This window comes from Haematobia irritans, chromosome 2 (assembly GCF_050003625.1).
Source record: "Haematobia irritans isolate KBUSLIRL chromosome 2, ASM5000362v1, whole genome shotgun sequence".
In the NCBI taxonomy this organism is placed as follows: Eukaryota; Metazoa; Arthropoda; class Insecta; order Diptera; family Muscidae; genus Haematobia; species Haematobia irritans.
In genome coordinates this window covers 145,840,341-145,866,258 of record NC_134398.1, presented here as the reverse complement: position 1 = coordinate 145,866,258, position 25,918 = coordinate 145,840,341, and the positions used below count along the sequence as shown (strand labels likewise).

Sequence of the window (25,918 nt, the reverse complement as noted above, 5' to 3'; positions counted from 1 at the left end):
TATGGACCAATTTTTGTGTGATTGGACCAATTTTGGTATGGTTGTTAGCGACCATATACTAACACCACGTTCCTAATTTTAACCGGATCGGATGAATTTTGCTTCTCCAAGAGGCTCCGGAGGTCAAATCTGGAGAACGTTTTATATGGGGGCTATATATAATTATTTACCGATATGGACCAATTCTGGCACGGTTGTTAAAGATCATATACTAACACCATGTTCCAAATTACAACCGGCTTGGATGAAATTTGCTTCTCTTGGAGACTTCGCAAGCCAAATCTGGGGATCGGTTTATATGGGGGCTATATATAATTATGAACCGATGTGGACCAATTTTTGCGTGGTTGTTGGAGACCATATACCAACATCATGTACCAGATTTCAGCCGGATCGGATGAAATATGCTTCTCTAAGAGGCTTCACAAGCCAAATCTGGGGATCGGTTTATATGGGGGCTATATATAATTAAGGACCGATATGGACCAATTTTTGCATGGTTGTTAGAGACCATATACCAACATCATGTACCAAATTTCAGCCGGATCGGATGAAATTTTCTTCTCTTTGAGGCTCCGCAAGCCAAATCTGGGGATCGGTTTATATGGGGGCTATATATAATTATGAACCGATGTGGACCAATTTATGCATGGTTGTTAGAGACCATATACCAATACCATGTACCAAATTTCAGCCGGATCGGATGAAATTTGCTTCTCTTTTAGGCTCCGCAAGCCAAATCTGGGGATCGGTTTATATGGGGGCTGTATATAATTATGGACCGATGTGGTCCAATTTTTGCATGGTTGTTAGAGACCATATACCAACACCATGTACCAAATTTCAGCCGGATCGGATGAAATTTGCTTCTCTTTTAGGCTCCGCAAGCCAAATCTGGGGATCGGTTTATATGGGGGCTATATATAATTATAGACCGATGTGGACCAATTTTTGCATGGTTGTTAGAGACCATATACCAACACCATGTACCAAATTTCAGCCGGATTGGATGAAATATGCTTCTGTTACAGGCTCCACAAGCCAAATCTGATGGTCCCTTTATATGGGGGCTATACGTAAAAGTGGACCGATATGGCCCATTTTCAATACCATCCGACCTACATCGATAACAACTACTTGTGCCAAGTTTCAAGTCGATAGCTTGTTTCGTTCGGAAGTTAGCGTGATTTCAACAGACGGACGGACGGACGGACGGACGGACGGACGGACGGACGGACGGACGGACGGACGGACGGACGGACGAACGGACGGACATGCTTAGATCGACTCAGAATTTCACCACGACCCAGAATATATATACTTTATGGGGTCTTAGAGCAATATTTCGATGTGTTACAAACGGAATGACAAAGTTAATATACCCCCATCCTATGATGGAGGGTATAACAAGTATATACGGCCGTAAGTTCGGCCAGGCCGAATCTTATGTACCCTCCACCATGGATTGCGTAGAAACTTCTACGAAAGACTGTCATCCACAATCGAATTACTTGGGTTGTGGTATATTAAAAATTCTTAAATACTATCGTTTTCTAAATTGTGAGTTAGTCCATAGGTAAATAGGTAAATATGGGGGTCGCTTATATGGGGGCTACATAGAATTATGAACTTGATATGGACCAAGTTCTGTGTGATTGGGGATCGATTTATCTGAGGGCTATATATAACTGCAGACCGGAATCGGATGAATTTTGCTCTTCCAAGGGGCTCCGGAGGTCAACTCTGGGGATCGGTTTATATGAGGTCTATATATAATTATGGACCGATTTCGACCAATTTTTGCATGGGTGTTTGAGGCCATATATTAACACCACGTACCAAATATCAACTGAATCAGATGAATGGGGGCTATATATAATTATGGACCGATGTGGACCAATTTCTGCATGGTCATTAGAGACCATATTTTAACACCATATACCAAACTTCAGCCGGATTGGATGAAATTTGTTTCTTTTAGAGGCTCCGCAAGTCAAATTTGGGGGTCCGTTTATATGGTGGCTATACGTAAAAGTGGACCGATTAGGCCCATTTGAAATACCATCCAACCTACATCAATAACAACTACTTGTGCCAAGTTTCAAGTTGATAGTTTGTTTCGTTCGGAAGTTAGCGTTATTTCAACAGACGGATGGACGGACATGCTCAGATCGACTCAGAATTTCACCACGACCCAGTATAAATATATATATATATATATATATATATATATATATATATATATATATATATATATATATATATATATATATATATATATATATATATATATATATATATATATATATATATATATATATATATATATATATATATATATATATATATATATATTTCGATGTGTTACAAACGGAATGACAAAGTTAATATACCCCCATCCTATGGTGGAGGGTATAAAAATTGTCCATATCGCTTCATATTTAAATATTTGTATATGGGAACATAAACCCTTATATAGGTCCCAACAAATTTGAAGTTTTTTAAGATGGTATCAAAAATTTTGGTATACGTAGTGGTGAAGGGTATAATATAGTCGGCCCCGCCCGACTTTAGACTTTCCTTTCTTGTTTTAATATAAAGAAATTCAAATTAAAATAAAATTCATAATCTTTGCTTTAAAATTTTTTTCTCATTAATTCTCGTATTTCTCACAAAATAGTTCATTATTTCTTTAAATTTGCAAATTTTACTACAAATGAACCATACCAAGTTCATTTGTAGTAAAATTTGCACTAAAGTCATTCTTGCAATTTTGAACTTCATTTTTATACCCTCCATCATAGGATGGGGGTATATTAACTTTGTCATTCCGTTTGTAACACATCGAAATATTGTTCTAAGACCCCATAATGTATATATCTAAGCATGTCCGTCCGTGCGTCCGTCTGTTGAAATCACGCTAACTTCCGAACGAAACAAGCTATCGACTTGACTACTTGGCACAAGTAGTTTTTATCGATGTAGGTCGGATGGTATTGAAAATGGGCCAGATCGGTCCACTTTTACGTATAGCCCCCATATAAAGGGACCCTCAGATTTGGCTTGTGGAGCCTCTAACAGAAGCATATTTCATCCGATCCGGCTGAGATTTGGTACATGGTGTTGGTATATGGTCTCTAACAATCATGCAAAAATTGGTTCACATCGGTCCATAATTATATATAGCCCCCATATAAACCGATCCCCAGATTTGGCTTGCGGAGCCTTAAAGAGAAGCAAATTTCATCCGATCCGGCTGAAATTCGGTACATGATGTTGGTATGTGGTCTCTAACAACCATGCAAAAATTGGTCAACATCGGTTCATAATTATATATAGCCCCCATATAAACCGATCCCCAGATTTGGCTTGCGAAGTCTCCAAGAGAAGCAAATTTCATCCAATCCGGTTGTAATTTGGAACATGGTGTTAGTATATGATCTTTAACAAGCGTGCCAGAATTGGTCCATATCGGTCCATAATTATATATAGCCCCCATCTAAAACGTTCTCGAGATTTGACCTCCGGAGCCTCTTGGAGGAGCAAAATTCATCCGATCCGGTTCAAATTAGGAACGTGGTGTTAGTATATGGTCGCTAACAACCATACCAAAATTGGTCCAATCCCACAAAAATTGGTCCATATCGGTTCATAATCATGGTTGCCACTAGAACCAAAAATAGTCTACCAACATTTTATTTCTATAGAAAATTTTGTCAAAATTTTATTTTTATAGAAAATTTTGTCAAAATTTTATTTCTGGAGAAAATTTTGTTAAAATTTTAGTCGGTTCATAATAAAATTTTCATCATTGTCAAAATTTTATTTCTATAGAAAATTTTGTTCAAACTTTATTCGGTTCATAATCATGGTTGCCACTCGAGCCAAAAATAATCTACCAAGATTTTATTACTATAGAAAATTTTTGTCAAAAGTTTATTTCTATAGAAAATTTTGTGAAAATATTATTTCTATAGAAAATTTTGTTAAAATTTTATTTCTGTAGAAAATTTTGTCAAAATTTTTGTCTACTTTGTCAAACTGAATTATATACGTACTGTATCGATCTTTTTTGATTTAATATATAGCACGTATGGACTTACATACAATTTAGAATATGGTGTTAGGAGGTTTTAAGATACCTTGCCATCGGCAAGCGTTACCGCAACTTAAGTAATTCGATTGTGGATGGCAGTGCTAAGAAGAAGTTTCTACGCAATCCATGATGGAGAGTACATAAGCTTCGGCGTGGCCGAACTTACGGCCGTATATACTTGTTTTCCTTCAAATTAAAAAATTTTCTTTAACAAGTGAAAAAAATTAATGATGTCTAATAAATTTTCTTGAATTTGTCGAAAAGTATTTACTTATTTTTATGACATCGGAGTGATGTTTTGTAATATTTTTTACTATTAAAATTTTAACAGTTAGTTAAAATTTTCTAATAATATTCTAAATTTTCTGTACTGTTAACGCGTATCGTGCAGGCAACACAGCTTCGTAGCGGAAATATTTTTTTAATTTTGTTTATAAATTCGTAACCATTACGTTTTCAGATCATGAACGCTGGTTGTTGTTATGAGAACGTATGGTGTCATTTTTACGTTGTCAGATTGACCCCATCTGTTCTCAGTTTGACAACACATGTGTGGTGATTCACTTTCATGAACGGATCGTTTCGAAATTACCACGCCGCTCATGATTTTTTCTATGGGTGTAAAGACATACTTGCAATTTTGAATTCCAATTTTTTCCTTCAAACTACAAAATTTTCTTTAACAAGTGAAAAAAATTAATTATGTCTAATAAATTTTCTTGAATTTTTCGAAAAATATTTACTTATTTTTGTGATATCGGCGTGATGCCAGCGTTTGTAATACTGTTTAGTTAAATTTTTTTAAAAATATGCAATATTTTCTAAAATTAACCAAAAGTTTTCTTCCTTGTGGGTTTACTGTTTTTTCAGTGTTAGTTAAAAAAAAAAAAAAAAAAACTTTAAACCAAAGATTCAAGAACCTCAACATAAGTCTTAGCATTATTTAAATCTTTTATTTTTAGTTTCAATGTTTTACCATCAGTTTACTGGCGACTGTACAGTGAATAAATTTAAAGAAAAACTTTTTAAAGCAAATATTAGTAATTTTCTTTTAATTAATGTATTTATTTTAAAGAAATTTGCATTTGCTATTGTCTAAATTTTTAGGTTGCATAATTTTTCATATTAGGCCTATATTTTTCCAGTGTACATTTGCAAAAATTTTAAAATTGAAGAATTTAAAAAAATAGTTAATGAAAATTGTTTCGTAAAATTAACGAAGATAATTCTTTCGCTGTACTTTCTATTGTGAAATCTGCTCAACTCCATTTACGAACTTGTGTTGTAAAATTATTTACAACCAAATTATAGTTTTTTTTTTTTAACTTTTCATATATACCGCTCAATTGAAATTTCAAAATCCAAGGAAAATATTCAAATTATTAACCCCCTCCTTCTAGCCTTATGATTTTATGGGGACTTCATCAACCCCTTTTATTGAATATTTCTATGTTATGTGAAAAGAAGGCATATGCTGTAATAGCCCATTATTGTAGCAATTTTTTTTATATTTTGGTTTAAACAGTGAATTAAATATTAACAATGTCAGACAGTAAGACGACCAACTGGAAAACTATAATCCCCCCTCCTGTTCATAAACCTCAAAATGTGATACACACCGCAGAGAAACTGTTCTAACCTTTTAGAGGACTAACAGCCTGCCTGCAATCAGGCAAAATAGGGTGAAAAGGACATTGGTTAGAGTACTTTTGCGCTATAATGCAAGAAAACAATGGTGGCAACAATTGCATATATTCTTTACCTCAAGTACCACAATTTAAGTGGATTATAGAACCATTTTATATACAATTCATTTATGGTTTTTATTTCTCTATGTGTTCAATAATATAGAAAAAAACTCAAACCGACAACGATATTTTGTTGTGGCATGAAAACACTATAGAAAAGAACAAATAGGCAAAATACGATTGTAATTATATGGCAAATAAATTGCCATTCTAGTAAGCAGAAATAAACAGCTGGTAAACCCCTTTATTCACATACTATTTAGGAGTAGGGGTAGGGTTGAAAAACAAAATGTAATAATATTAAACGGATGCATTATTTTTAATACCAAATTCTGAAATCTTTGAATAAAATATAATTTTATTTAGGATATTATTGTAAATAATGGATCAAGGAAATTTCTTTCGATCCAGTTGAAATTTTGTATGTGATGTTATGTTAGTATATGCACACTACCAACCGAATAGGATGAAATTTTGTACGTGCTGTTAGTATATACCCCCTAACAACAATGCATAAACTGGTCCACATCGCTCCATAATTATATATATATAACCCCATATAAACCGATCCGTGATATTTGACTCTCGGAAATTTCATCCTATCCGGTTGTTAGTGAGCATATACTAAAATCTTTTGGCGGATCGGATGAAATTTGGTACGAGTTGTTACACTGAAAAATCAGCAGTTCAAACGAGAATTTAACTTAATTTTACTCTACATTTTGAGATTTCCACAAAGCCTTGTTAAAACCAAGAAAATGTAATGTCCTGTTGTACTTTTTAGCTGCAGTAAAAGAAATTACATCCTCTCATAGAAGAAAAAATGAACTAAAAATAAAGAAGAAAATCATTAACGCCAAATCATGACCATTTCAACCATATAGTGGTTCATTCCTACAATTTTTGGGAATCGTACGAAGATTTTCTTTTGCGTTAGTTCATATTGAACTTATGTGTACGGTCATTTTTTTTTACACCCACGTTTAGTTCATAAAATGTTTGAGACATACTTAAAACAAGTATATACGGCCGTAAGTTCGGCCAGGCCGAATCTTATGTACCCTCCACCATGGATTGCATAGAAACTTGTACTAAACACTGTCATCCACATTCGAATTACTTGGGTTGTGGTATCTTAAAACTTTTTAACATCGTTTTCTAGCACAATGTACCAAATTTCAACTGACTCGGTTGAAATTTGCTCCTCCAAGTGGCTCCAAAACCAAATCTCGCGTTCGGTTTATATGGGGGCTATATATGATTATGGACTGATATGAACCACATTTGGCATGGTTGTTAAAAATCATATACTAACATCACGTACCAAATTTCAACCGAATCGAATGAATTTTGCTCTTTCAAGGGGCTCCGGAGGTCAAATCTCGGGATCGGTTTATATGGGGGCTATATATGATTATGGACTAATATGAACCACATTTGGCATGGTTGTTAAATATCATATATTAACACCACGTACCAAATTTCAACCGAATCGGTTGAATTTTTCTCTTCCACGAGGCTCCGGAGGTCTAATCTGGGGATCGGTTTATATGGGGGCTATATATAATTATGGACCAATGTGGACCAATTTTTGCATGGTTATTAGAGACCATATACTAACACCATGTACCAAATTTCAGCCGGATCGGATGAAATTTGCTTCTCTTAGAGGCTCCGCAAGCCAAATCGGGGTATCGGTTTATATGGGGACTATACGTAAAAGTGGACCGATATGGCCTACTTGTGCCAAGTTTCAAGTTGATAGCGTGTTTCAACAGACGGACGGACGAACATACTCAGATCGACTCAGAATTTCACCACGACCCAGAATATATATACTTTATTGGGTCTTAGAGCAATATTTCGATGTGTTACAAACGGAATGACAAAGTTAATATACCCCCATCCTATGGTAGAGGGTATAAAAATCGAAAATTTCATTGGGCTGTGGAAAATTTCGCAAAACATAATAAAATTTAACTGCAAACAAATATTTTCTTTCCAATAAAAATAAGTTCAATTTGGCGTTAGTTTAACTACGGATTTTTTTTGCACCACTTCCGGATCCAAAAAGAACATTTTCAGTACTTTTGTGGCGACGTTTTTTTTCCGTCAAAATTGAAAATCTTTGAAATAAAGCAAGCGATCATGACAATAGAAATAACAATTAAAGAAAGTCTAAAGTCGGGCAGGGCCGACTATATTATACCCTGCACCACTTTGTAGATCAAAATTTTCGATACCATATCACATCCGTCAAATGTGTTGGGGGCTATATATAAAAGTTTGTCCCAAATATATACATTTAAATATCACTCGATCTGGACAGAATTTGATAGGCTTCTACAAAATCTATAGACTCAAAATTTTAGTCGGCTAATGCACTAGGGTGGAACACAATGTTAGTAAAAAAATATGGGAAACATTTAAATCTGAAGCGATTTTAAGGAAACTTCGCAAAAGTTTATTTATGATTTATCGCTCGATATATATGTATTAGAAGTTTAGGTAAATTAGAGTCATTTTTGCATTTTTTCGACTGAGCAGTGGCGATTTTACAAGGAAAATGCTTGTATTTTGACCATTTTCGTCGAAGTCAGAAAAACATAAATATGGGAGCTATATCTAAATCAGAACCGATTTCAACCAAATTCGGCACGCATAGTTACAATGCTAATTCTACTCCCTATGCAAAATTTCAACTAAATCGGAGCAAAAAAATGGCCACTGTGGACAAATGATTGTAAATCGGGCGAAAGCTATATATAGGAGCTATATCTAAATCTGAACCGATTTGGCTGATATTTTGCAAGTTTTTCGAGACGGAAGATTGGTTGATATACACGCCAATATGACCAGATCGGTGAAAAATATATATGGCAGCTATATCTAAATCTGAACCGATTTTTTCCAAAATCAATAGGGATTGTCTTTGAGCCGAAATAGGACCCTATACCAAATTTTAGGACAATCGAACTAAAACTGCGATCTGTACTTTGCACACAAAAATACATCAACAGACAGACAGACGGACATCGCTAAATCGACTCAGAATTTAATTCTAAGCCGATCCGTATACTAAAAGGTTGGTCTATGATTACTCCTTCTTGGCGTTACATACAAATGCACAAACTTATTATACCCTGTACCACAGTAGTGGTGAAGAGTATAAAAATGCCGATACTTGGGTTTTCATATCGAATACATGTATCTGCTATGAATCACAACGGACTGAATATTCTACCATAAGTGAGCCTGAAAATAAATCGGGCTATCACTTTGAACTATCTCCTATGAAAGTTTTAAAATTGGGGAAAAATTGACCCCGACGTGATTTGAACACGCAACCTTCTGATCTGGAGTCAGACGCGCTACCGTTGCGCCACGGAGTCTTTTAAAGAAACTAACGTTTAAAGTTTTTATATAAAAATAAACACTCAAAAAAAAAAAGTATACTTGGATCCAAAAATTCAAAATCATCATACTCCTTCTATAGAAATTAAAAACAAGTATATACGGCCGTAAGTTCGGCCAGGCCGAAGCTTATGCACCCTCCACAATGGATTGCGTACACTGAAAAAAATATTTACGTGATATTAAAGACTACGCAACCTTAATTTTAGGATGCGAAATTTATCAAATATTAAGGACAAATTAAAATAATGAAATTTTAATTAAAATAATGTTTATAATATGCAAATTTTATATAATGCAAATTTGGGTTTCTCCGTTTAAATCACATGTCTTTGAACTAAAGTTAATTTTCCTTAAAGTAAAGAAACACATGTTTGATTTAAAGAAATTGTAATGAAATTAACTGAAATATTGAAACTTTAGATTTCAGATAAAAACGCTTCAAATATAGGCTAAGATTTATTTTGAGGATTTCGCGTCTTCGGTTTAAAGTTTTTTTTTTTTTGGAATTAAGAAAACATTTTTTACTTTGAAGTATCCGTTATAATTTGGATATTTAACCTGGCATTTGTTTGTACGCTTTATAATATACCGGAAAAATAGAATGAAAATTCGATAAATGCGATCTGCATCATAATTTTAATTTTATTTGTCGTAGATTTAAAGCCAGACAGGTCGCTAATTTTTTTTTTTATTTTAAAGAAGCCGCATCTTTGGCTCGGAATCAGTACCAAAATCCTTAAGGCATTGGATCCAAGTAAACTTTTTTGAGTGTAGAAACTTCTACTAAAGACTGTCATCCACAATCGAATTACTTGGGCTGTGGTAATACTTGTCGATGGCAAGGTATCTTAAAACTTCCTAACACCGTTTCCTAAATTGTAAGTTAGTCCATACGTGGTATATATTAAACTAAAAAAGGCCGAGTACACTGAAAAAAATATTGTCGTGAGGTCAAAGATTTCATGTCTTTAAAATACGAATGCAAATTTTGCTTAGCATAGAAGACGCATTTCTCTAGTATAAAGTTTCTTTCCTTGACCAAAGGTCTATAAACTTTTCAATGAAGTCGTATTATCCTTATAATTAAGTGATTTGATTTAAAAATGGATATCATAACATGAAAGAAAAAATGTTTGGGCTAAGGTCAACTTGACTTTAATAATTTAGAAAAAATCTTTAAATTTAATGAAATTGCAAAGCAAAAAATCGTTCAAATATAGGACATTTTTTTCAACACTTTATTTTAAAGACGTTTTTTACTTGAAACACAGCATAATTTCTACTAGAAGTCGACTCTTAATTTGGAAAATAAAGTCGTCGTTAACTTGTTTTTAAAGGACTTTGATAGCATATGAAGGAAAAAAGCTGAAAAAGCGAACAATTAAAATTTGCTTCCTAGAAGCCAGTACACAAAACCCGAATTTAAAAGAGAATTGTGTCTTAAAAGTATCCTTACTTGTATTCTCCGCTTCTTTGGCTCGGAATCAATACTAAAATTTTTAAAGTAAAGACAAAATCTTTGGAACCGGGTATGCTTTTTTTTCAGTGTAAATACATATATAATTCAGTTTGACAAACATTTTCTATAGAAATAAAATTTTGACATAATTTTCTATACAATAAAATGTTGATATAATTTTCAATAGAAATAAAACTTTAACAAAATTTTCTATAGAAACAAAATTTTGACAAAATTTACTATAGTAATAAAATTTTGACAAAATTTTCTATAGAAACACAATGTTGACAAAATTTTCTATAGAAATAAAATTTTGACAAAATTTTCTATAGAAATAAAATTTTAACAAAATTTTCTATAGAAATAAAATTTTGACAAAATTTTCTATAGAAATACAATGTTGACAAAATTTTCTATAGAAATAAAATTTTGACAAAATTTTCTATAGAAATAAAATTTTAACAAAATTTTCTATAGAAATAAAATTTTGACAAAATCTTCTATAGAAATACAATGTTGACAAAATTTTCTATAGAAATAAAATTTTGACAAAATTTTCTATAGAAATAAAATTTTGACAAAATTTTCTATAGAAATAAATTTTTGACAAAATTTTCTATAGTAATAAAATCTTGACAAAATTTTCTATAGAAATACAATTTTGACAAAATTTTCTATAGAAATAAAATTTTGACAAAATTTACTATAGTAATAAAATCTTGACAAAATTTTCTATAGAAATAAAGTTTTGAGAAAATTTTCTATAGATATAAAATTTTGACAAAATTTCTATAGAAATAAAATTTTGACAAAATTTTCTATAGAAATAAAATGTTGACAAAATTTTCTATAGAAACAAAATTTTGACAAAATTTTCTATAGAAACAAAATTTGACAAAATTTTTTATAGAAATAAAATTTTGACAAAATTTTCTATAGAAATAAAATTTTGACAAAATTTTCTATAGAAATAAAATTTTGACAAAATTTTCTATAGAAATAAAATTTTTACAAAATTTTCTATAGAAATAATATTTTGACAAAATTTTCTATAGAAATAAAATTTTGACAAAGTTTTCTATAGAAATAAAATTTGGACAAAAATTTCTATGGAAATTAAATTTTGTCAAAATTTTATCTCTATAGAAAATGTCAAAATTTTTTTCTATCGGATGAATCTTACTCCTCCAAGATGCTCCGAAGGTAAAATCTGGGGAGCAGGTTATATGGGGGCTATATATAATTATAAACCGATATGGATCAATTTTTGAATGGTGTTTAGAGACCGTATACTAACATCCCGTACCAAATTTCAAACCGATCTGATGAAATTTGCTTCTCTAAGAGGCTCCGCAAGCCAAATCTGGGGGTCGGTCTATATGGGGGCTATACGTAAAAGTGGTCCAATATAGCCCATTTGTATCCGACCTACATCAATACTATCCGACGTACATCAATAACAACTACTTATGCCAAGTTTCAAGTCGATAGCTTGTTCCGTTCGGAAGTTAGCGTGATTTCAGCAGACGGACGGACGGACATGCTTAGATTCACCACGACCCAGAATATATACGTTATGGGGTCTTAGAGCAATATTTCAATGACAAAGTTAATGTCACCCCCACCCTATAGTGGAGGGTATAAAAAAGTAAACTTCATTATAGGAAGAATGAACTAACTCTTGCGAAAATTGAACTAAATTGTACTACACATTGTGAGATTTGCACAATGCGTTGTTAAAACTGTGAAATTTAGTGTTCTGTTGTAGTTTTTAACTGCAATTCACGAAATGACACCCTCTTATAGAAGAAAAAATTAACTAAAACTAAAAAACGAAAATCATTGGCGCCAAATCATGACCATTTTAACCATACAGAAGTTCATTCTTACACTGAAAAAAAAAGCATACTCGGTTCCAAAGATTTCGTCTTTACTTTAAAAAATTTGGTATTGATTCCGAGCCAAAGAAGCGGAGAATACAAGTAAGGATACTTTTAAGACACAATTCTCTTTTAAATTTAGGTTTTGTGTACTTACTTCTAGGAAGCAAATTTTAATTTTTCGCTTTCTCAGCTTTTTTTTCTTCATATGCTATCAAAGGCCTTTAAAAACGAGTTAACGGCAACTTTATTTTTCAAATTAAGACTCGACTTCCAGTAGAAATTATGCTATGTTTGAAGTAAAAAACTTCTTTAAAATAAAGTTTTGAAAAACATGTCCTATATTTGAACGATTTTTTGCTTTGTAGTCAAGATGCAAAAAGACAACAAATTTAAAGACAATTTCATTAAATTTAAAGAATTTTTCTGAATTATTAAAATCAAGTTGACCTTAGCCTATAATTTTTTTCTTTCATGTTAAGATACCCATTTCAGTCAAATCACTTAATTATAAGGACAATACGACTTCATTGAAAAGTTTATCGACTTTTGGACAAGGAAAATAACTTTATTTTAGAGAAATGCGTCTTCTATGCTAAGCAAAATTTGTATTCGTATTTTAAAGACATGAAATCTTTGACCTCACGACAATATTTTTTTCAGTGTTCTATTTTTGGGAATCCTACGAAAATTTTCATTTGCTTTAGTTCATATTGAACTTATGTGTACGGTCATTGAACTTTAAACCCACGTTTAGTGCATAAAATTTTTGAGGCATACTTAAAAAATGTAAGATTTCATTAAGTTGTGGAAAATTTCGATAAAAATAATAAAATAACTACTACCAAAAAATTTTTTTTTTTCAAATAAAAATAAGTTAAATTTAGCGTTAGTTTAACTACGGAAACTTTTTTCTGTATAGCTCATTGTATTCGTATCTTCAACGAAAAGCATTCTAGGAATGAAAACAATTTTCAAGTCAACTTTAAAAATTTTGTCAAAATTATATTTCTATAGCAAATTTTAACAAAATTTCATTTTTATACACAATTTTATTTCTTTACATTTTTTTTTTTTTTAATTTTATTCCTATATCATTTTTTTTCTCAAAAGTTTATTTCTATGGAAAATTTTGTCAAAATTATATTACTTACAAAACTTTGCAAAAATTTATTTTTTTAGAGAAAATTTCAAATAACAATAAGTTAAACTTAGCGTTATTTTAACTACGGAAACGTTGTATTCGTATCTTCTTACAAACAATATTCGTATCTTCTTACAAACAATTTCAATGAAAAGCATTCTAGGAATGAAAACAATTTTCAAGTCAACTTTAAAAAATTTTGTCAAAATTCTATTTCGATAGCGAATTTTGTCAAAATTTTAGTTTTATACAAAATTTTATTTCTGTACATTTTTTTTTTAAATTTTTATTTTTTTTTTTTAATTTCAAAAGTTTATTTCTAAAAAAAAATTTGTTTTATACAAAATTTTATTTCTGTACATTTTTTTTTTAAATTTAAATTTTTTTTGAAATTTCAAAAGTTTATTTCTATAGAAAATTTCGTCAAAATTATATTAACTACAAAAATTAAATTTTTTAGCGAAAATTTTTTTAATAATTTTATTTCTATAGAAAATTGTGTCACCATTTTATTTTTATAGGAAATTATGTCCAAAATTTATTTATATAGAAAATTTTCCCAAAATTTAATTCTATGAAAAATGTTGCCAAAATTCTTTTTCTATAGAATTTTTTTGTAAATTTTTTTTTCTAGAAAATTTTATGAAAATTTTATTTCTATGGAAAATTTTGTGAACATTTTATTTGTATAGAAAATTCTATTTCTATAGAAATTTTTTGTAAATTTTTTTTTCTAGAAAATTTTATGAAAATTTTATTTCTATGGAAAATTTTGTGAACATTTTATTTGTGTAGAAAATGTTGACAAAATTTTATTCCTATAGAAAAATTTGTCAACAGTTTATTTCTATATAAAATTTTTTCAAAATGTTATTTCTGTAGAAAATTTTGTAGAAATTTTATTTATCTAGAAAATTTTGTGAAAATTTTATTTGTATAGAAAATTTTGTAAAAATTTTATTTCTATAGAAAATTTCGCCAAAGTTTTATTTCTATAGAAAATTTTGTCAAAGTTTAATGGTTTAAAAATTCTATAGACAATTTTTTTTTTCTATAAAAAAAGTTGCAAAATTATATTGCTATAAAAAAATCTAGAATTTTATTTTATTAAAATTTGTATTAAATGGTATTTATTTATTTTATTTAGTTCAGAAAGGGGGAATAGCGCCTGCAAAATCCCCATTACTTAAAGTCCGAAAACGATTCTTTGGCATATTGAGCTCGTTTTCAATTACACATTTCCAAAAATTTGACCCCGACGTGATTTGAACACGCAACCTTCTGATCTGGAGTCAGACGCGCTACCGTTGCGCCACGGAGTCATATTGATGAGACCTTGAGATATCCTGAAATTTTAACCAGAATATTATCAGATTTTATAGAAAATTTTGTCAAAATTTTATTTCTATGGAAAACTTTGTCTAAATTTTATTTCTATGGAAAACTTTGTCTAAATTGTATTTATATTGAAAATATTTCCAAAATTTTATTTCTATATAAAATTTTAATCTATAATTTTATTTTTTTTAAATTTTATTTCCATAGTAAAAATAGTAAATTTTTATTTCTTTAGAAAATTTTAAGATTTGTTTTAACTCTTAAAACTTTGTACAAATTTTTGTCTATAAAAATATTTGTCGTTGTTTTTGGTTCAGATAGGGGAAATAGAACCCACAATATCCTCCCGATAGCTGAGCTTGAAAACCAATTTTTATTTTCGGCAGATTAAACAATTTTTCCATCACATATTCCCAAAAATTTGACCCCGACGTGATTTGAACACGCAACCTTCTGATCTGGAGTCAGACGCGCTACCGTTGCGCCACGGAGTCATATTGAAGAGACCTTGGGATGTCTTGAAATTTATATAAAAAAAAAATGGTCAAAATTTCGTTTCTATAGAAAAATTTGTCAAAATTTATAGCTAATTTTGTCAGAATTTTATTTCTATAGAAAAATTTTTTATAATTTTATTTCTATAGAAAATATTGTCAAAATTTTATTTCCATAGAAAATTTTTATCAAAATTTCATTTCTATACATTTGGTCAAACTTTTAATCTATAATTTTTGTTTTTCAAAATTGTATTTCTATAGAAAAATTTCTCACATATTTATTTTTATATAAAATTGTAGATTTTATTTGTTCAAATTTTTAAAACTTTGCCAAATTTTTGGTATATAGAAAAAATATGTCAAAATATGTTTATAAAATTTAATTTTTTTTTTTAATTTTTGGTCTATAGAAAAATTTGGCAAAATTTGCGGTGGCCCCCATTTAGGGACTAATTGATCACATATTCCCAAAAATTTGACCCCGACGTGATTTGAACACGCAACCTTCTGATCTGGAGTCAGACGCGCTACCGTTGCGCCTCGGAGTCTTATATATGAGACTTTGGGATGTCCTGAAATTTGTACCACAAAATTTGTCAATATTTCATTTCTGTAGAAAATTTTATCATAATTTTATTTCTATAGAAAAATATTTTATAATTTTATTTCTATAGAAAATAGTGCCAAAAAAAAATTATTAAAATTTCATTTCTCTAACTAAATTTTAATCTCTATTTTTTCAAAATTCTAGTTCTATAGAAACAATTTTGTCACATGCTTATTTTTATATAAAATTTTAGGTTTTTTTCAAATTTTTAAAACTTTGCCAAATTTTTGGTCTATAGAAAAAATTTGTCAAAATTTGCGTTGTTTTTGATTCATATAGCCCACAATTAGTCCCCCATGGCAGAGCCCTCAAACATTTTTTATGCCACACTGAAATATTTTTCGATCACATATTCCCAAAAATTTGACCCCGACGTGATTTGAACACGCAACCTTCTGATCTGGAGTCAGACGCGCTACCGTTGCGCCACGGAGTCTTATTGATTAGACTGTAGGATGTCCTGAAATTTATACCACAAATTTGGTCAATATTTCATTTCTGTAGAAAATTTTATCATAATTTTATTTCTATAGAAACATTTTTTATAACTTTATTTCTATAGAAAATAGTGCCAAAAAAAATTATTAAAATTACATTTCTCTAAAACATTTGGTCAAACTTTTAATCTATAATTTTTGTTTTTCAAAATTGTATTTCTATAGAAAAATTTATCACATGTTTATTTTTATATAAAATTTTTAGGTTTTTTTCAAATTTTTAAACTTTGTCAAAATTTTGGTCTATAGAAAAAATTTGTCAAAATTTGGGGTGTTTTGATTCAGATAGGGGGAATATAGCCCGCAATTAGTCCCCCATGGCAGAGCCCGCAAACATTTTTTATGCCACACTGAAATATTTTTCGATCACATATTCCCAAAAATTTGACCCCGACGTGATTTGAACACGCAACCTTCTGATCTGGAGTCAGACGCGCTACCGTTGCGCCACGGAGTCTTATTGATTAGACTGTAGGATGTCCTGAAATTTATACCACAAATTTGGTCAATATTTCATTTCTGTAGAAAATTTTATCATAATTTTATTTCTATAGAAACATTTTTTATAACTTTATTTCTATAGAAAATAGTGCCAAAAAAAATTATTAAAATTTCATTTCTCTAAAACATTTGGTCAAACTTTTAATCTATAATTTTTGTTTTTCAAAATTGTATTTCTATAGAAAAATTTATCACATGTTTATTTTTATATAAAATTTTTAGGTTTTTTTTTTTTAAATTTTTAAACTTTGTCAAAATTTTGGTCTATAGAAAAAATTTGTCAAAATTTGGGGTGTTTTTGATTCAGATAGGGGGAATATAGCCCGCAATTAGTCCCCCATGGCAGAGCCCGCAAACATTTTTTATGCCACACTGAAATATTTTTCGATCACATATTCCCAAAAATTTGACCCCGACGTGATTTGAACACGCAACCTTCTGATCTGGAGTCAGACGCGCTACCGTTGCGCCACGGAGTCTTATTGGTGAGACTGTGGGATGTCCTGTAATGCGTACCAGAATATTATCGGTTTTTATTTATTTATATAGTTGATTCATAAGGTTATGGTAAAAATCGAAGTGGTTAACGTGGCGCTACCGGAGTCTAATTACGCAATATTTTAAATATTAGAAAATAATCTATAAAATAGGTTTTATCTTTGAAACTAAATTAATTTACGTTATATTTTTTATATAAAATAATCAAAAAAATATACATGTTTATACCATAAACAAAATAAATAAAAATCTCATTTGACCCCGACGTGATTTGAACACGCAACCTTCTGATCTGGAGTCAGACGCGCTACCGTTGCGCCACGGAGTCTAATCGAAAACTATGCCATATTTTAAATACTAGAAAATAGTTGCAACTCTATAAAAAAATATTTTTTTAACTAAATTAATTTACATTATATTTTTATATAAAATAACAAAAAAAAAACATATTTATAAAATAAATTAAAATAAAGAAAGAAAATCTCTTGACCCCGACGTGATTTGAACACGCAACCTTCTGATCTGGAGTCAGACGCGCTACCGTTGCGCCACGGAGTCTTGTGTGCACTACTTGCTCACCATTCTGTTATAAGCACAATACACACACATACACATAGTATTTTCGCAGCATTTATTTTGTACGCTATTTTTAGCCGACAGTTGTCGTTATTCATATCGCAGCTGCGACGAGGGTTCTTTCCCGCTGTCCATGTTCTGGTTTGGGGCTAGCTGCTTTATAACCAAACACTTGAATGCATATTTCAATTTGTATGGCGGCCCCTACGACAGACAGACTGTTTGATTATTCAATTCATTTCGAACGATTGCTATAGTGCCGCGTTAGAAATTTTGCTTCGACATATGTCTGTACGTATTGTTGAATAGAACCTATATTTGTATATAAAAAATAACTAGTAGCCTATCTTGATGTACTTTAAAATATATTTTTGATAAAATTTTAAAATTAAACCTATTCAGTTTAATTAATAATTGATCATTTGCATACCGCTACCACAGAATAGGGGTATGATTTGTCATTGTGTTTGAAAGGAAAATAAAGAAAAAGAGTCGTTGGCGCCAAATCATAACCATCCCAGCAAAAAAAAGTGTCGCCAAAAATGTAACGAAAATGCTCTTTTTCGATCCGGTAGTAATGCTAACTTGACGTAGATGCGATGAATTTGACATAAGCTTGTCATAGGATGGATGTCAACTATTTCAACAGTCGTTGCAGTGAATTTCAGTGTTGCCAATTTGGTGCTTTTAGCACCAAATTTAGTACTTTTTGATTTCTAAAAAGCACCAAATTGCCTTTTTGGTGCCTTTTCAAAAAAAGCACCAACTTGGTGCTTTCTGGCATTTTCATTTAGTGCTTTTGGTGCTTTTTTTATTTTGAACAGTATTAAGTTTAATTGATACAAAAATTTTGATTAGACTTTCAAGAGCCGAAGAAACTCAAATTTATTGCCAAATATAGAATTTGATTGTTATGAAGTTGGTATTGATTATTTTTTAATTAATATTGTTATTTAGGGTATTCTGAAGGAAAGTCGAGCGATGAGTGTCGAATTTTCGAATTTGGTAAAGATGTCATTAAAAACGTTTGTATTAAATTCACAAAAGCACGCACAACTGACATAAGACTCATTCCATATATTAATATAGACTCCTTCCATATATTAATATTTTGAAAGTTGAAAAACATCACTGATCAAAATGAATTGGACGAAAGCATTAAAACTGATCAAAGTGTATACTTGAATAGCGGTTCATAATGGTGAGTACTAAGTTCGAGTTTTGCCGCTAAAGTGAAAACTATATCAGTAAAAAAGGCATAAAATTATGCATATTTGCTGCAAATTTTATTATAACTTGATGGGGAATAGCCAAAAGCAAATTTTCACAAAGTTTGTATTCCTTAAAATGAATTATTAAAGAAATTGTAATTGTCAAAAAATGACTATTTTAGCAGCTAAGCTCGATCTTAATACCCACCTTAACGTCTTAAAATTCAATTCACAAAAGTTCTATAATAGGTACATCTTCGGAAGTTTTTTTTTTTTTTTTTAGTAGAGCATTTAATTTTCGATTTTGTGGTGGAAGGTGGTATGTTAGAATTTATAATATATTTTTGGTGCTTTTTGGTCTTGGGGAGTTGGCAACACTGGTGAATTTACATCACTTTTTAAGGTGTGATCCGAATTCCGTCTTTTGGGTGTGTGATATTTTGCCAAATAAAAATTTTTTATATTTTTTTATGACTTTAAATGCATTTTAACGCTTACCTGATAGGTTTAACCTAAAAAATTTTTGAAAAATTCGCAATTTTTCTAAAACGGGTTTAGCATTTTTTCGACAAAATTTATATAATTTGTATCATTTTATTAATTATTCCTCGTTTTTAACCTATTTGAAACAAAATAAGGTAAAATTACCCATTAATGTGAAAAACGAGCTATAAACAAGTATATACGGCCGTAAGTTCGGCCAGGCCGGAACTTATGTACCCTCCACTATGGATTGCGTAGAAACTTCTACTGAAGACTGTCAACCACAATCGAATTACTTGGGTTGCGGTAACACTTGCCGATGGGAAGGTATCTTAAAACTTCCTAACATCGTCTTTTAAATTGCAAGGTAGTACATACGGGATATATATTAAACTAAAAAAGGCCGATTAAATATGTATATAATTAAGCTTGACAAAATTTGCTATAGAAATAAAATTTTTACAAAAGTTTCTATAGAAATAAAATTTTACACAAAATAAAATCTTGACAACATTTTCTATATAAATAAAATTAGGAGAATTTTTTTATAGAAATAAAATTTTGACAAAATTTTCTATAGAAATAAAATTTTGACAAAATTTTCTATAGAAATAAAATTTTGACAAAATTTTCTATAGAAATAAAATTTTGACAAAATTTTCTATAGAAATAAAATTTTGACAAAATTTTCTATAGAAATAAAATTTTGACAAAATTTTCTATAGAAGTCAAATTTAGACAAATTTTTCTATAGAAATAAACTTTTGACAAAATTTTCTCTAGAAATAAAATTTTGACAAAATTTTCTATAGAAATAAAATTTTGACAAAATTTTCAATAACAGGTTGGCTGATAAGTCCCCTGTCTGACACATAGATGGCGTCGCTAGTATTAAATGCATATTATTTTTATATAGTACCAACCTTCAAATGATTCGTGTCAAAATTTGACGTCTGAAAGCCAATTAGTTTGTGAGATAGAGCGTCTTTTGTGAAGCAACTTTTGTTATTGTGAAAAAAATGGAAAAAAAGGAATTTCGTGTTTTGATAAAATACTGTTTTCTGAAGGGAAAAAAATTCGGTGGAAGCAAAAAACTTGGCTTGATAATGAGTTTCCGGACTCTGCCCCAGGGAAATCAACAATAATTGATTGGTATGTAAAATTCAAGCGTGGCGAAATAAGCACGGTGGACGGTGAACGCAGTGGACGCTCGAAAGAGGTTGTTACCGACGAAAACATCAAAAAATCTACAAAATGATTTTGAATGACCGTAAAATGAGGTTGATCGAGATAGCAGAGGCCTTAAAGATATCAAAGGAACGTGTTGGTCATATCATTCATCAATATTTGGATAAGCGGAAGCTCTGTGCAAAATGGGTGCCACGCGAGCTCACATTTGACCGAAAACAACAACGTATTGATGATTCTGAGCGGTGTTTGCAGCTGTTAACTCGTAATACACCCGAGTTTTTCCGTCGATATGTGACAATGGATGAAACATGGCTCCATCACTACACTCCTGAGTCCAATCGACAGTCGGCTGAGGGGACAGCGACCGGTGAACCGTCTCCGAAGCGTGGAAAGACTCAAAAGTCCGCTGGCAAAGTAATGGCCTCTGTTTTTTGGGATGTGCATGGAATAAATTTTATCGATTATCTTGAGAAGGGAAAAACCATCAACAGTGACTATTATATGGCGTTACTGGAGCGTTTGAAGGTCGAAATCGCGGCAAAAAGGCCCCATATGAAGAAAGTGTTGTTCCACCAAGACAACGCACCGTGCCACAAGTCATTGAGAACGATGGCAAAAATTTATGAATTGGGCTTCGAATTGCTTTCCCACCCACCGTATTCACCAGATCTGGCCCCCAGCGACTTTTTCTTGTTCTCAGACCTTAAAAGGATGCTCGCAGGGAAAAAAATTTGGCTGCAATGAAGAGGTGATCGCCGAAAGTGAGGCTTAGTTTGAGGCAAAACCGAAGGAGTACTACCTTGAAAGGAACTATGTTGGATAATAAAAACGAATTTAGACAAAAAATGTGTTTTTCTGTGTGTTAGACCGGGGACTTATCAGCCAACCTGATAGAAATAAAATTTTGGCAAAATTTTCTATAGAAATAAAATTTTGACAAAATTTTCTATAGAAATAAAGTTTTGGCAAAATTTTCTATAGAAATAAAATTTTGGCCAAATTTTCTATAGAAATAAAATTTGACAAAATTTTCTATTGGAATAAAATTTGACAAAGTTTTCTATAGAAATAAAATTTTGATTGATTATTTTTGGCTGGAGTGGCAACCATGATTATGAATCGATATGGACCAATTTTTGAGTGATTGGGGATCGGCTATATATAACTATAGACCGATATGGACCAATTTTGGCATGATTATTAGCGGTCATATACTAACACCACGTTCCAAATTTCAACCGGATCGGATGAATTTTGCTCCTCCAAGAGGCTCCGGAGATCAAATCTGGGAAACGGTTTATATGGGGGCTATATATAATTATGAACCGATGTGGACCAATTTTTGGCATGGCTGAAACAAGTATATACGGCCGTAAGTTCGGCCAGGCCGAAGCATATGTACCCTCCACCATGGATTGCGTAGAAACTTCTTCTAAACACTGCCATCCACAATCGAATTACTTGAGTTGCGGTAACGCTTGCCGATGGCAAGGTATCTTAAAACTTCCTAACACCGTCTTCTAAATTGTAAGTAAATCCATACGCGGTATATATTAAATCAAAAAATACCGATTAATTACGGTTTCTATGGGGGCTATATATAATTATAGCGCGATATGGACCAATTCTGGCACGGTTGTTAGAGACCATATACTAGCACCATGTTCCAAATTTCAACCGGATCGGATGAAATTTGCTTCTCTTAGAGGCTCCGCAAGCCAAATCTGGAGATCGGTTTATATGGGGGCTATATATAATTATGAACCGATGTGGACCAATTTTTGCATGGTTGTTAGAGACCATATACCAACATTATGTACCAAATTTCAGTCGGATCGGATGAAATTTGTTTCTCTTTGAGGCTCCGCAAGCCAAATCTGGGGATCGGTTCATATGGGGGCTATATATAATTACGGACCGATGTGGACCAATGTTAGGATGGTTGTTAGAGACCATATACCAAAACCATTTACCAAATTTCAGCCGGATCAGATGAAATATGCTTCTCGTTGAGGCTCCGAAAGCCAAATCTGGGGATCGATTTATATGGGGTCTATATATAATTATGGACCGATATGGACCAATTTTTGCATGGTTATTAGAGACCATATACTAATACCATGTACTAAATTTCAGCCGGATCGGATGAAATTTGCTTCTCTTAGAGGCTCCGGAAGCCAAATCTGGGGATCGATTTATATGAGGTCTATATATTATTATGCACCTATATGGACCAATTTTTGCATGGTTGCTAGTGACCATATACTTACACCATGTACCAAATTTCAGTCAGATTGGATGAAATATGCTACTCTTAGAGGCTCCGCAAGCCAAATCTGGAGGTCCGTTTACATGGGGCTATACGTTAAAGTGGACCGATAAGGCCCATTTGCAATACCATCGGACCTACATGAATAACAACTACTTGTGTCAAGTTTCAAGTCGATAGCTTGTTTCGTTTGGAAGTTATCGTGATTTCAACAGACGGACGGATATGCTTAGATCGACTCAGAATTTCACCACGACCCAGAATATATATACTTTATGGGGTCTTAGAGCAATATTTCGATGTGTTACAAAACGAATGACAAAGTTAATATACCCCCCATCCTATGGTTGAGGGTATAAAAATTGAATTAAAAGAACTTCCTGTGTAGTTTAAAAAGAACATCTTTGGAAGGACAGTTTTGGAAGTGCCCTTTAGATCAACTTTAGAACAATCAATTTTTTTGCTGCACTGAAAAAAAATATTGTCGTGAGGCCAAAGATTTCATGTCCATAAAATACGAATGCAAATTTTGCTTAGCATAGAAGGCACATTTCTGTAATATAAAGTTTTTTCCTTGCCCAAAGTCGATAAACTTTTCAATGAAGTCGTATTGTCCTTATAATTAAGTGATTTGACTTAAAAATGGGTATCATAACATGAAAGAAAAAAGGTTTGGGCTAAGGTCAACTTGACTTTAATAATTCAGAAAAATTCTTTAAATTTAATGAAATTGTCTTAAAATTTTTTATCTTTTTGCATCTTGACTACAAAGCAAAAATCGTTCAAATATAGGACATGTTTTTCAAAACTTTATTTTAAAGAAGTTTTTTACTTGAAACATTGCATAATTTTTCATTTTCATTTTATATTTCTAAATTAATTAATTAAGAAAAGTAACCGTGAAAAAATCTGGTCTTCAGCTTGAAAACTGAACATAGTACTCAGCTTAACATAGCAAAATTTCTATTGGAAGTCGAGTCTTAATTTGGAAAATAAAGTCGTCGTTAACTTGTTTTTAAAGGACTTTGATAGCATATGAAGAAAAAAAGCTGAAAAAGCGAAAAATTAAAATTTGCTTCAAGAAGCAAGTACACAAAACCCGATTTTAAAAGAGAATTGTGTCTTAAAAGTATCCTTACTTGTATTCTCTGCTTCTTTGGCTCGGAATCAATACCAAATTTTTTATAGTAAAGACAAAATCTTTGGAACCGTGTATGCTTTTTTTTCAGTGTAAGCTGAGTACTATGTTCAGTTTTCAAGCTGAAAACCAGCTTTTTTCACGGTTACTTTGCTTAATTAATTAATTTAGAAATATAAAATGATTATCAATCAATTCATTGGATCTTTTCCATCCATTATTTGATAAGACTTGATAAAAATATAATAGTCTTCATAAATATTTTTGTACTTTTAATTTAGTGTTTTGGTGAAAAAACCGAACATAGTACAAAACGTCTTTAAAATAAAGTGTTGAAAAACATGTCCTATATTTGAACGATTTTTGCTTTGTAGTCAAGATGCAAAAAGAAAACAAATTTAAAGACAACTTCATTAATTTTAAAGAATTTTTCTGAAATATTAAAGTCAAGTTGACCTTAGCCCAAACATTTTGTCTTTCATGTTATGACACCCATTTTTAGGTGAAATCACTTAATTATAAGGACAATACGACTTCATTGAAAAGTTTGTCGACTTTTGGACAAGGAAAAAACTTTATATTAGTAATGCGTCTTATATGCTAAGCAAAATTTGCATTCGTATTTTAAAGACATGAAATCTTTGACCTCACGACAATATTTTTTTCAGTGTGTTCAATAAAATTTCATTACATCAGCCAGAAAAATATTTTTTTTAAGTTAATATACTTAAACAAAACATACTTAAACAAACAAAATTGATTTTACACCATGTAAAACAAACTTTGTTACAGCGAAAATATATGGGAAACGATATTTATTTGCCTAAAGATTTGTTTGGAAGGAAAGATTTATTTTTTTTGCGTGTAGAAAAAAATAATTTTCTTTTTTTCAATTATCTGTGGTAATCTTAAGTTAATTTTGGAATTAGTTTAGCAACGTACTTTTTTTCTATGTAGCGTTGTCCATTTGCTTGTTGACATTAAGCTAACCTTGGTAAAACCCATTTCATCCGATTTAACTGACTCCAGATGTGTATGAAATAGACCCATAATAGGGATAGGTTAGGTTAGGTTTGTTAATGATCAACACTTAAAAAAAAAAAATGATTGGAAAAGTTGAGAGAAGATTATAAAGTGGGTTTTTTTACGCGTCAACTCATCAAAAAGTTTGACGTCACGACTTTTCAATGATCGGAAAGGCAACCTTTAATATTTAGAAAGAATGGATAGTCGGAAAATCTGATTAAAATTGGACTTTTCCAGAGGCTGAATCAAAACAATTTTCTAAGGGCTTTTAAACACTATTCGCAGTTTATATAGGTTGTTGACCATGCTATGTATCAAATATATACTTGCACTCTTTTAGGC

The 25,918-nt window shown here is 31.3% G+C and overlaps 9 non-coding genes across 9 annotated transcripts; all 9 read right to left on the bottom strand.

The window, feature by feature from the left end:
• Nucleotides 1–9,164: 9,164 nt before the first annotated feature.
• On the bottom strand, nt 9,165–9,236 carry TRNAW-CCA (transfer RNA tryptophan (anticodon CCA)). Its single transcript has one exon. It is a non-coding gene; the product is annotated as a tRNA-Trp (tRNA).
• A 5,758-nt stretch (nt 9,237–14,994) lies between these two features.
• TRNAW-CCA (transfer RNA tryptophan (anticodon CCA)) lies at nt 14,995–15,066 on the bottom strand. The gene has a single exon. It is a non-coding gene; the product is annotated as a tRNA-Trp (tRNA).
• A 438-nt stretch (nt 15,067–15,504) lies between these two features.
• On the bottom strand, nt 15,505–15,576 carry TRNAW-CCA (transfer RNA tryptophan (anticodon CCA)). The gene has a single exon. It is a non-coding gene; the product is annotated as a tRNA-Trp (tRNA).
• A 479-nt stretch (nt 15,577–16,055) lies between these two features.
• TRNAW-CCA (transfer RNA tryptophan (anticodon CCA)) lies at nt 16,056–16,127 on the bottom strand. Its single transcript has one exon. It is a non-coding gene; the product is annotated as a tRNA-Trp (tRNA).
• Nucleotides 16,128–16,550: 423 nt separating this feature from the next.
• On the bottom strand, nt 16,551–16,622 carry TRNAW-CCA (transfer RNA tryptophan (anticodon CCA)). Its single transcript has one exon. It is a non-coding gene; the product is annotated as a tRNA-Trp (tRNA).
• Nucleotides 16,623–17,068: 446 nt separating this feature from the next.
• Nucleotides 17,069–17,140, bottom strand: TRNAW-CCA (transfer RNA tryptophan (anticodon CCA)). The gene has a single exon. It is a non-coding gene; the product is annotated as a tRNA-Trp (tRNA).
• A 451-nt stretch (nt 17,141–17,591) lies between these two features.
• On the bottom strand, nt 17,592–17,663 carry TRNAW-CCA (transfer RNA tryptophan (anticodon CCA)). The gene has a single exon. It is a non-coding gene; the product is annotated as a tRNA-Trp (tRNA).
• Nucleotides 17,664–17,938: 275 nt separating this feature from the next.
• On the bottom strand, nt 17,939–18,010 carry TRNAW-CCA (transfer RNA tryptophan (anticodon CCA)). Its single transcript has one exon. It is a non-coding gene; the product is annotated as a tRNA-Trp (tRNA).
• Nucleotides 18,011–18,168: 158 nt separating this feature from the next.
• TRNAW-CCA (transfer RNA tryptophan (anticodon CCA)) lies at nt 18,169–18,240 on the bottom strand. The gene has a single exon. It is a non-coding gene; the product is annotated as a tRNA-Trp (tRNA).
• Nucleotides 18,241–25,918: the final 7,678 nt, after the last annotated feature.